We start from the raw sequence: 13,273 nt of genomic DNA, 5'->3' as shown, positions 1-13,273 counted from the left end.
TTATTAAAAAATTTGAAATGACTGTTAAATTATACTGTATAATTCTCTCACTAAAATACTTTTTTTTTTTTTTTTTTTTTTTTACACTGGAAGAAACATTTTTACAGACATCTCAGGTTAAAATTACATTTTCACGTGAAAATCATGATGTTCATCTTCCTTTAAAGGATAATGGAGAACCAGTTAAGTAATGGGGGCATTTTTATTTTTGTGCTAATACATGTATTTTAGGGGAATTTAACATTTTTATTGAACAATGTGGATGTTTCTGTATTTTCTCTGTAAAAAGACATTTCTTTTTTACAGTGTGGTACTGCATTTGTTCCCATCACACACACAGATAAAAATTAATTTAATTAAATAAAAAATATATAATAATCATACACATCTCAAACTACGCCTCTCTCTCCACAGTCCCTCCCCGAGAGTCCCCCAAAAATGTCAAATAACTGCCCCATTTCACATCAAATGAATCCCAGATCCCCAGCCTTCTACACGACACCTCCTCGAAAGCTGCCACCCTGCCCATCTCCTCGCACCACTCATGAAACGATGGGGACTTCCATCCTCTAAGGATAACCTGTCTGCCCACCATAACACCGGCCAGGATCCAATTCTTCATGTACTTACCTCCTACATCAATGACCTCCCCGTCACCCAAAATACAGAGCCTGGGACAAAAGGAGATCCGATTACCCAATACGTCAGCCATAAAATTCTGTACCCTCAACCAGAACTCCTGTATCTTACGACACCCCCAAAAAACATGGGTGGTGTCTCCGTCTTCTAAATGGCATCGCCAGCAGGTGGGTGAGTCCTTAAGACCAAGCCTATACAATTTAGAAGGGGTCCAATAAAATCTATGTAGAATCTTATACTGCATAAGGCGCACCCTTGCATCTCTAGATGCAGACTTGACGTTTTTAAGAATCCTAGCCCACACTCCCTCCATCAAAAACAAATTTAAATCTTCCTCCCATAATCTTTTTACCACTTCAAGGCTCCAGCTCCGTTCAGCGAGAAGAGTCATTGGATAAGTTTAAATGCTTTATTGTGCAGTTATGTAAAAACATGCACATACATGAGAATTTGTTTGTGAAACAAAACAAAACACATAGAAATTCATTTGGATTCTCTGTTCGCTATTAGTAAATGAGTAATTACTAATATCAATGATAATTACATCAATTAATAATATACTCTCTGAGCACGTTTACATGCACACCAAAACGCAGATTACTCTCTAAAATCAGCTTATTTAAAAAAATCTGACAAAGCAAGAAATCCACATTTACATGACATTTGAAATAATCGCGTTATTTTCTGTTTTTGTCGTCAAACCGTGAAGAGGCACGCGCTCAACAAGAGCGCACATTGGATGAGCTGGTAAGAATGCGGGTTAAGGTGTTTACATGCCACAAGAAATCGGCGTAATGGGTAAAAATATACACTTGCCGACTGGTTTATTCTTACGGCATTTATGAGCTTACGCCGTTTATTGCGTTTACATGACAACACGCATTGTCGGCTTATTATGCATAATCGGTGTAAGAAAGTGCATGTAAACGCGCTCAATGACTTACAAAAGAGTGCACTTCCAAATAGCCTATATACAATGCAATGACAGCACAAATGTAATACAACTTACGTCTGCACAGACAATAAAGCAAACGCATGCACAGGTGAACTTGAAAAAATGTTGCGTGTAAGACGGCAAAAATCAAGTTGTGACTATGGCATGGACGTAACAATGTGCTATGTAATGCAATATCTTAAAAATTCTCTAAAACAGTAAATTATGAACAATCTCTAAAGCATGAAAAATGTACAACAATGTAACTTCTTAAAAGTGGATAATTCAGTATACTATTGTTTCTGAATTATTAATGGAAGCAGGCTATTATTTTAAGAGCTCAGGTTCATCTGTAGGATTTATGTCATTTGTGCTCAAGGATGCTACCTACAGTCTGTATAGCAGTCAGTGCACAGTAGGATCATTTGTGTAATGCATAAATATTGCTGCTGTGACCAAAATGTAACCCTTTTTTCCCTATTCATTTTCATCTACACAGTAAGAGTTCTTGACTTAATCACCTCTCACCAATTATGAAAGGCTTTTCTCCCATTTGAATTCTTATGCAATTAGGTTTGCATAATGGTGAAACTCTTTCCATACTTAAGTCATGTTAAAATGCCTCGCTCCAGTGGGAATTCCCATGCGGTTTTTAAGGCCTTCTTTGTCTTGGAAACTCCTACACTAATGGCATGTGAAAAGCTTCTCTAGAGTGAACTGCCATGTGGTTATTGAGTCTTCCTTCGTATTTGAAAATCCTTCCACACTTATGGCATGTGAAAGGCCTCTCTCCGGTGTGAATTCCCATGTGGTTACTAAGGGTTTCTTTGTATTTGAAACTCATTCCACACTGATGGCATGTAAAAGGCTTCTCTCCAGTGTGAACTCTCATGTGGTTAATGAGGCTTGATTTGTATTTGAAACTCCTTTCACAGTGATGGCATTTGAAAGGATTCTCTTCAGCGTGACTTTTCATATGGTTACTTAGACCTTCATTGTAACTGAAACTTTTTCCGGACTGATGGTATGTGAAAAATTTCTCTCTACAGTGAACTTCCAGGTGGTTATTGAGTCTTCCCAGGTATTGGAAAATCCTTCCACAGTAATGGCATCTTAAATGCTTCCATCTAGTGTGACTTTCCATGTGGTTATTGAGTCTTCCCAGGTATTGGAAAATCCTTCCACATTTTTGGCATGTGAAAGGCTTCTCTCCACTGTGAATTATCATGTGGTTAGTAAAGTGTCCTTTTTGAATGAAACTTTTTCCACACTCAAGGCAGGTGAAATCATTTTTGGTTTCTATTTTTTGAGGTACTGTTTGAGTGAATTGAGAATTGTGTCTTTTATTTCCAGTCAGTGAGGAACTAAAAGTATTGTCTCCAGTTACGACATCATCAGGTTCATCCACTTCATTGAGTTCCTCTAGACTTTCCTCTTTCACTTCCACCATGTCTAAAAAAATAAAAAAAAAAATTGTCAAGTAAACGATTAATCAATCAATAGTTTTTAAAATCGATATAATTGAATGTAAAGTTGTAGAAATAGTTTTTTTTCCTTACTGTGATGAGGTGACCCAGACATTTAAAGCGGTTTATTGCAAGAAATCGGGTTATTGCGAGAACGCTGCATTACATGCATTGTATAAGCATATTCTTTACTCGTATATATGCGGCTCATTTAGTAAGCAGCTTTCTCCACAGCAACATGTTGTGTAAATAAAAACATGGCATCCAAAGAAGACTTTGCTATTTATTCTCTTTCTTCGCTTTAGTTCCAGATATTCCAGAGTTTGTTTTCTTCACTTTCTATCATGACCTGCAGTGGAATTGCACAGCAATAGTGGAATTTCCCTTTTACGTAAAACTCGTAAAATTTCCCCAATGTACGAGTGCATGTACGCAAACGTGTGGGACAGTCTGTATTTTTCTTTGGTGTAAATGGGTATAGTTTATAGTATATGTGATTTTCCCACTGTACTTCCAGAAATGTTGAGCTCCATCCATTGACGTTTGTTGTCCCGGTCTGTTCCACGCACGTGCACTCTTCAAAAAACTGTTAGAACGCTGCTAATGCGTTTACATGGCCACATAACCCGCATTCTCTGGGAGAAACTTGGGTGTGTTAAACCTCTTTCTCTTAATCGGCGTAAGGAAATCTAGTTTACATGAAGTTTCAGAACAACGCTTTCTGCAAAAACCCTGGAATAAACCGCTTTCTTTTTTTAAGATTAACATTTTTATTTGAGTCATAGAAATGACAAAGAAAAACAAAACATTTATACAATGAATCAACATTTAACTCCCACTACTACCCCTCCCCCTCCCCAATCAACAACCCCACCCGACCCCCTACGAACATCCTCATGGTCTCACATAAGTACACACACACAGATAAAAATTAATACAATTAAATAAAAAAGATATAATAATCATACACATCTCAAACTACGCCTCTCACTCCACAGTCCCTCCCCGAGAGTCCCCCAAAAATGTCAAATAACTGCCCCATTTCACATCAAATGAATCCCAGGTCCCCAGCCTTCTACACGACACCTCCTCGAAAGCTGCCACCCTGCCCATCTCCTCGCACCACTCATGAAACGAGGGGGCTCCAGCTGACTTCCATCCTCTAAGGATAACCTGTCTGCCCACCATAACACCGGCCAGGATCCAATTCTTCATGTACTTACCTCCTACATCAATGACCTCCCCGTCACCCAAAATACAGAGCCTGGGACAAAAGGAGATCCGATTACCCAATACATCAGCCATAAAATTCTGTACCCTCAACCAGAACTCCTGTATCTTACGACACCCCCAAAAAACATGGGTGGTGTCTCCGTCTTCTAAATGGCATCGCCAGCAGGTGGGTGAGTCCTTAAGACCAAGCCTATACAATTTAGAAGGGGTCCAATAAAATCTATGTAGAATCTTAAATTGCATAAGTCACACCCTTGCATCTCTAGATGCAGACTTGACGTTTTTAAGAATCCTAGCCCACACTCCCTCCTCCAAAAACAAATTTAAATCTTCCTCCCATAATCTTTTGAGGGAATTTAAAGCTCCATCCCCCAGACCCTGAATTAGCAGGGAGTAATACACTGATGCCTCATGACCTTTTCCAAAAGCAGTAATCACCACTCCCAGAGTATCTGCCACTCTAGGGGGGTGCGTGGCACTCCCAAAAATAGTGCAAAGTGGTGCAGCTGTAAATACTTATAAAACTGAAATCTGGGAATCCCAAATTTTGAACCAAATTTTCAAAAGGTCTCAATGCTCCACTCTAATATAGGTCACCGAGTGTATTAACCCCCCTCACAATCCACTCTGACCAACAGAAAGGGGACTTATTAATGCATAGTTTAGGGTTTTGCCATATGCTCGAGGCTACGTTTAAATAAATATCCGAATTAAACACTCTGGACACTTTTGCCCATATCGAGTGTAAATGCAAAATAATGGGGTGTGACTTAACTTCTCCGATTAATATGATCGAAAGGCTATGCAGAGGCGAGATAGGGGTATGAGCTTCCTTTTCAATACAAAACCAGGGAGGGGCTCTCTCAGGTGGAAGTGACCAATGAGCCAAATGTCTGAGACCGAATGCATAATAATAAAACAAAATCTTGGGTAGGCCTAACCCACCTTTGTCAATTGGCCTATGTAACTTATTGAAATTTAACTTGGCATGCTTACCATTCCAAATAAAGGACTTTGCTATGCTATCAAATTGCTTGAAATAAGAGAGGGGGACATCTACAGGGAGAGACTGTAGCAGGTAGTTGAATTTTGGAATACAATTCATTTTAGTTACATTAACCTTCCCAATCATCGATAAGTGTAATGAAGCCCACCTGTCTACATCATTCGAAAACCTTTTTATTAAAGGGTCAAAATTAACACTAACTAAATCAGACAAATTTGCTGGGAATAAAATACCCAAATACTTAATGCCCTGTTTAACCACTGGAAGGCGCCCGGCTGGAAGGCCGTTACTGGACAGTACGCTGTCAAAGCCAAAGCTTTGTTCTAAGTGGATGACTTAGAAAATCGAGGACGATGTAAGAATCTGCGAATCGTCGGTTTACCCGAAAAAGCTGAGGGCTCTACTCACGAGGGCAAGCAGGTACGCTTCTTTCAAGATCTTTCAGTGAATGTGATGAGGAAACAGAGGGAATTCGACGCTGTGAAGAAGATTCTAGTTGATCGCAAAATGTTCCATGGATTCGCGTACCCGGCCAAGTTGCGATGTCTTCATGATTCGGAGCTTCGCACGTTCAGCACTCCGACCGCGGTGGAGGAGTTCATAGAGACTTTGCAAGAAAAGTGATAAAGGGATTCTTACTTATTTTCTTATCTTTACCATACTCGGAGGTGTAGTGACTTAATTTTCCAGAGTTCTCACATGCCATTTATTCGTTTCTAATCTGTTCGGAATGGCAGATGTGATTGTTAGTTCATATAACGGACTTTTTATATTTTCCTTAATTTTTTCCTGTACGAGTACTCCAAGATAATGTCTATTTTACTGGAGCGGATTAACGTAGCGTCTCTCTAAATAGGTATGATCCTGAACCTTATGTTGGTAGCAGGTATAACTTTTTTTTACCTGAGTCCAATGGGGTACAGAGACCTAGGCTTAGGGGGATTTAGTTGGCCCTGTCAGTTGGGGACAGAGCCGGGGGTGGGGGAGAGGGAGTTGTTTTTTTGTTACCTGTTTTTTGAGGTTAAAAATTTGCCCATCAGATATTTTTGTTGTTTTATCTTTTTGTTGAAAATTACATTAACAGTCTTTTATCTTTTTGCACTTCATTGTAATGCAGAACTCGACCAGATTTATGACATGGAACATTAAAGGATTAGGGCATGTGATAAAAAGGAAAAAAATACTGACTTTTTTAAAAAAGGAAAAAGTTACAGTTGCCATGCTTCAAGAAACTCATCTATCGGATTGTGAGCGTCTGAAATTGAATCGAGATTGGGTGGGTCAAGTGTATTATTCTTCATGCATAGCTAACCCTAGGAAAAGAGGTACGATTATTTTAATTAACAAACACTTGCCATTTATTTTTGAAAACTAAGTTAGAGATCCTGAGGGTAGATTTATTTTGGTCACAGGCCTTATATTTGGCCAGCATATTACAATGTTGAACGTTTACACACCTAACGAAGACTCTCCCAAATTCATGTCCAAAATGATTTTGTTATTTAATGAACACTGTAAAGGTCTAGGAATCTGTGCTGGAGACTTCAATTGTGTGATGGATGAAAGACTAGACAAATCTTCGTCAGGTACTCTAGTCAATCCTAAATCCTCTTTGGTTCTCAAAAAATTATGTAAAGAAACTGGTTTAATTGATAGCTGGAGAGAAATGAACCCTCTCACTAGAGACTATACATTTTACTCCAACCCCCATGGTTCGTATTCAAGAATTGATTATATCTTTATTCCAAATACTTGTTCCAATCTTGCATCTTTTAGTCAGACTGGTTCAATTGCCATTTCAGATCATGCTCCGGTTCAAATAGATATTACACTAGAAACCCCACTAACAAGAAGTAAGATATGGAAACTGAATTCTTCTTTGCTGTTGGACCCAAAATTTTGCAACGTTGTAAGGGACTCAATACAAAATTATTTTTCAGATAATAAAAACTCACCCGTTTCCCCTGCAGTAATGTGGGATGCAGCAACGGCTACAATACGTGGATATATTATTTCTTATACTGCTGCACACAAGAAAGCCCTTATATCTAAATGGCAAGATTTAGAAAAGGAGGTTAAAAGACTAGAACATCTGCATAGTACAACCCCCACTCAAATTAACTGGTCTGCTTTATGCCATGCTAGGGCCAAACTCAATCTTGATCACACTAATCATATTAAAAAACTACTGTTTCTCTCCAAACAGAATTATTATGAGCATGCAAACAAATCCGGTAGACTGTTAGCATATCTGATTAAAAAAAAAAAAAACAATCTGAACGAGCAATTAAGTCTCTAAAGATGCCAAATGGTGTCACTACATACGATCCTGTACTTATAAATGACGCATTTCGATCCTACTATGAATCGCTCTACTGTTCACAAAACAGTGCCTCACAATTAGAATTTCAAACTTTTTTCAATAATATTTCTCTTCCAGCTATTTTGGGTGAAGACAGAGATTACCTTAATTCGCCTATAACTTCAGAAGAGGTCCTGGCTGCAATACAATCAATGTCATCCAACAAGTCACCAGGACCCGACGGTTTCCCCCTGGAATTTTATAAATCATTTTGGCCCGAGTTTTCTAACATTTTTATGCCAGCTTTACAAGCTATTTTAGATCAAGGCGCAATACCTGAAACATGGAAAATAGCAAATATCTGCGTAATACTTAAGAAAGATAAAGACCCACAAGATTGTGCATCATACAGACCAATAAGTCTACTTAATACAGACTCTAAGATACTGGCAAAAGTTCTGGCATGTAGGTTAGAGAACATACTACCGAAATTAGTTAAGCCAGACCAAACAGGGTTTGTGAAATCGCATTATGGCACAGATAATATACGCCGACTTTTAAATGTTATTAATTTTGTTCAGAGTGAAGGGCACCCTGCACTTGTTCTCTCCCTTGATGCTGAAAAAGCTTTTGACAGAGTCGAGTGGGACTTTTTGTTTGCAACTCTTGGAAAATTTAACCTAGGGAATAATTTTATTAGTTGGATTCAGTTGCTTTATTCTGATCCTAAGGCAACAGTAATTGCGAATGGTCACACTTCAACTCCGTTCTGCATAGGGAGAGGCACAAGGCAGGGTTGCCCTCTCTCACATTTGCTTTTCGCTCTAGCCATTGAACCCTTAGCAGAACTCATTAGACAGAGCAGAAATATCCACGGCATTATAGTGGGAGGAGAAGATCATCGAGCATCACTTTATGCTGATGATGTACTTATATTTATGTCTAAACCAGAGCAATCTATTCCAGTATTACTGGAATGTATTTCTTATTACAGTAGTTTTTCTGGTTATAAAATAAATCTTTCCAAATCCATTGCATTACCTTTAAACGTCTCTTCTTTAGAACATTTAAAATTAATTTCCTCTTTCCAATTATCAGAAAATGGCTTCAGATATCTAGGCATTTTTGTCACAGCTTCACTTAATGATCTTATAAACAATAATTTTATTCTTCTTATAGAGAAAATCAAGCTTAACTTGAAAACATGGTGCTTACTCCCGATCTCATTTCTAGGGAGAATAAATGTTATAAAAAATTAATGTACTTCCCAAGCTTTTATATTTATTCCAGTCCATACCTAGTTATTTAGCAAATTCATTTTTTAAAGATCTCAATAAACACCTCTCAAAGTTTATCTGGAATAATAAAAGGCCACGTATCAAATTTTCCAATTTAATGAAGCCAAAAGATAAGGGTGGGATAGCTCTGCCAAATTTTCAGTTTTATTATTGGGCAGCCCAGATACAAAAATATGATCAGTTGGTGTAGTGAGAGGACAAATTCTGTTTGGTATAAGATGGAAGAAACAGCTTGCACCCCATTACCAATTAGATATTTGCCATTTGTTAAGAACTATACAAAGCTAAAAAAGTTTTCGGAACATTTTACCATATCAAACACTCTTCGAACCTGGAGGGATGTTAAGACATACTTAGGAATTTCTGCCTCTCTTTCCTTGTCTTCCCCACTTTCTTTTAACCCTGATTTGCCTTTAACGTTGCAGAAGATTCGTCTTTCAGCATGGCTGAAACTAGGAGTCTCTCAAATATCTTGTTTATTTTCAAAGGGCACCCTAAAGTCTTTCCAGCAGACTGTAGAGCAATATAAAGTTCCAAAGTCCAATTTTTACAAATATCTTCAATTGCGGCATTTTTTAAGACCAAAGATAGACAAAGAAGAGTTGAGAACCGAAACAACAGAGATTGAAGACCTTATACTGAATCCAATTTGTTTAAAGGGATTAATATCAAGGGCATATGACATCTTGTCTAGTAATTGCACTTCTGCCTTGCCGGGACTGAAGGGTGTTTGGGAGAAAGATATTGGTCAAACCATTGATGAGAATGACTGGGCTATTGTATGTGATAATATGTACCCGAAATGTACTTCTCTTGGGATCCATGAGCTTAACTTTAAATTTTTTAATAGGATATATCTTACACCGATGCATATTAAGAAGATGTTTATCAATGTCACAGGCCTGTGTTTCAAATGCAAAAAGGATAAAGGTACATTCATTCATTGTTTTTGGTACTGTGACAATATTTTGCCATATTGGAAGAAAATACATAGGGTAATGAAAGATCTCCTTGAACTAAACTTTGATATGACCCCAGCTTTGTATTTATTGAATCTTAATGTGAACAGTTTGTTTAAAAAGGATGCAATACAGTTATTTATTGTCCTGGTATATTTAGCTAAAAAATGCATTTTGTTACTTTGGTCTGCATCACAGTCTACATCTTTCAAAATGTGGATATCACAGATTGCTACGTGGTTGCCACTTGAAAAGCTCACTTATGATAAACATCAAAAATCTGACAAATTCTGGCTGATATGCTCTCCCCTTTGGGAATACATAAAAGAGCTCTCTTGATGTACATGCAGGACTGTTTTTTAATTTCCTTTAATTTTCATTTAATTCTTACTTAAAGACTGCTCTAAAACGATGTGATCCTTTTTTTATTATTATTATTTATCATTTGTTTTTTCTTTGCTTTTTTCCATTCATTTTTACTTCCTATTTTTAAGGTTTTGTACATTTTGTAACATGGATATGTGACGTGATACTGTTAATGTTATTTGATTCTGTGGGCAAACAATAAAAAAAAAAAGAAATAAAAAAAGAAGAGCTATGGCCCCGAATAAATCCCACCTGATCTATATGTATAAGAGATGTCATAACTTTACTTAATCGGTTGGCCAAAATTTTTGACAAAATTTTTACATCTAGTTGGATCAGGGAGATTGGACGGTAACTTTTACACTCACTTGGATCTTTGTCCTTTTTAAGAATCAGACTGATCCGGGCCTGTGTCATGGTTGGGGGAAGCTTTCCATTCTTTAATGATTCAGTATAAACTTCTAACAAAAGTGAAGCCAGTTCTGTAGCATAGGATCTAAAAAATTCTTCGGCAAAACCATCTGGCCCCGGAGCCTTGCTAGTAGGTAGGGACTTAATTACCTCGTCAAGCTCCTCCAAGGTTATCTCAGAATCAAGAGCATTTTTTTGCTCAGTCTTCAGTTTAGGAAGATCTAATGGTTCCACAAAGTTTCTAATGTCTTCATCAGTAGACGAAGACGTGGAACTATAAAGATCAAGAATTCTTTAAAGGCATAATTAATATCAATGGCTGAGGTAAAAATTTCACCACCAGAAGATTTCACTGAGGGAATGGTAGAAAAAGACTCTCTCTGCTTTATATATCTAGCCAAAAGCTTCCCTGCTTTGTCCCCCGACGCAAAGTATGACTGTCTTGCCCTGAATAACCAAACCTCCACTTTCTGCGAGAAAATAGTATTATATCTATATTTCAATCGGGTCAATTCTCTGAGGCCATCAGATGACATACGATTTCTCGTGCTTTGGATTTTTTGGTGAATGAGGCATACTGTATGATCTGACCTCTAAGAACCGCCTTAAGTGCCTCCCAAGCCATGCACACAGAGGATACAGAGGACCAGTTGGTCTCCATATAAACACTGATTTCAGTCTTTAACTTTTGCTGGAAATCAGGATTTTGCAAAAGGGATACATTATGATTTCTTTTTCTCTGTGTGGCAACACATCTAAACTCACCAGGGTGTGATCGGAGACAAACAAAAAAAAATTCCAATTGAGCAATCAACGACAGAAGAAATGAGGGATTTGGATTAAAAAAAAAAAAAAAATCTATTCTAAAATAAATCTTATGGATTGATGAAAAAAAATGTATAGTCTCTACCAGATGGGTTCAAAAGTCTCCAAATATCTGTAAGACCAAGATTTTTACACATCCTGTGAAGCGTCAATGTTGCTCTAGGAGGCTTGCACACTTTTGCTCACTATGATCAAGGACTGAGTCCATCAAATGACTAAAGTCTCCTCCCAATATTATATCATGAGGGGTGCCAGCGGCTTGCAACATCCCTTCAAGATCTATAAAAAAAAAAGCCCTGATCATCAGCGTTAGGTGCATAAATATTAGCCAAAATCAGACTTTGCCCTTGAATTTCAGCTAACACAATAATGACTCTTCTTAATTTATCTTTAGTCTGTTTGAGACATTTGAATTGTAGATGTTTATTAATCAATATAATGACTCCCTTGCTCATACTTGAGCCAACACTAAAGAAAACATGTCCACCCCATATCTTCCCAAATTTTTCAGCTTCTTGCGGGGAAAGATGCGTTTCTTGAAGAAACACTATATCATATTTCTTACGTTTAAGAAAAGAAATAACCTTCCTTCTTTTTATGGGGTGCCCCAACCCATTCATATTCCATGTGGAGAGAGATAGTACACTCATATTAACATCTGACATTTTGATATAATAGAAAAAATAAATTGTGTACCAAAAACAAAATTATGAAGACCACATTTCAACATCAATGCAACAATAAAACCGCGAACTTCCCCCCGAACAAAACAAACAGAAAAAATAAAAATGTGCGCATTAACCCCACGCACAAAAGCGCCAACAACTCAGAGTCCATGTACGCCTACGAGAGCCCCCGTGACAACTTTGCCATCGGATTGCTCAATTCTGCCTCACAAATTTGTAAGGCAAAATTACATAACATCAAATATTTTGTAAAACAAACCCCAGCCAATAGGCAGAATGAACACAAAGAATGTGTAGACTCATTCACAGAACTGTCTCGAAGGTGTGTTCCTTCACAAAACAAATTCCAGCTGATATAAAGCCGTTCAGTTTCCTCAGTCAGACAAACAAATCTTCAGTGAGCCAGCTGATGAGTGCAGCAGATGACATAATCATTCCAATGTCCCACGAAAATACTCCACAAATCATTCTCCAGCCAACAGGAGGCATAAGCATAAGGAACTGACAGATTCATCCATAACTGTCCCGAAGTAATGTTATTTAACAAAACAAGCTCCAACCGCTAGGCGGAACCAGCACAAAGGAAACGAAACATGCATCCCGGTTCCTCGGATGGTCAAGAGTCAATTCACTCGGAGGCCACATAAAAGTATATCCCATGATTTACACGAGATCTTTATCGGATGATTTCAAAAATTTGTCACCATTCAGCTAGGTTCATCTACAATAATACCTTCCAAAATGGTCAGAAATCTTGGGGTTATCATCAACAACCAACTCAATTTCACCGACCACATCTCAAAAACAGCATGATCATATAGATTTGCACTCTACAACATCAGGAAAATAAGACCCTTACTCTTTGAACATGCCACATAACTCCTTGTTCAGTCGTTTGTCATAACTAGACTGGACTACTCTAATGTTCTTTTAGCCGGCCTTCCTGCATGCACAATTAGGCCTCTGCAAATGATCCAGAATACAAGAGAACGCATGTTACACCCCTTCTTGTCTCTCTACACTGGCTACCGGATGCTGCACATATCAAGTTCAAGTCTCATACAGAACAGTCACTGGGTCTGCTCCTACAATCATTCCTGCAGAGCTACGTTCCCACCAGAAGCCTGCTATCTGCAAATGAGTGGCGC

The 13,273-nt window shown here is 38.0% G+C and overlaps 1 protein-coding gene across 5 annotated transcripts in view; it reads right to left on the bottom strand.

Annotated features, from left to right (window-relative positions):
- Nucleotides 1–1,034: 1,034 nt before the first annotated feature.
- The window catches only part of LOC127440788 (gastrula zinc finger protein XlCGF8.2DB-like), a 79,147-nt gene continuing 66,908 nt past the window's right edge, over nt 1,035–13,273 (bottom strand). For all 5 annotated transcript variants that reach the window (XM_051697696.1, XM_051697695.1, XM_051697692.1 and 2 more), the window contains one exon: nt 1,035–3,025. The gene's annotated coding sequence lies outside the window, so the exon portion shown is untranslated. The remainder of the gene's footprint in view (nt 3,026–13,273) is intronic.

The sequence above is a fragment of the Myxocyprinus asiaticus genome, chromosome 5 (assembly GCF_019703515.2).
Source record: "Myxocyprinus asiaticus isolate MX2 ecotype Aquarium Trade chromosome 5, UBuf_Myxa_2, whole genome shotgun sequence".
Taxonomy (NCBI): Eukaryota; Metazoa; Chordata; class Actinopteri; order Cypriniformes; family Catostomidae; genus Myxocyprinus; species Myxocyprinus asiaticus.
This window is presented reverse-complemented; position numbering and strand designations above follow the sequence as displayed.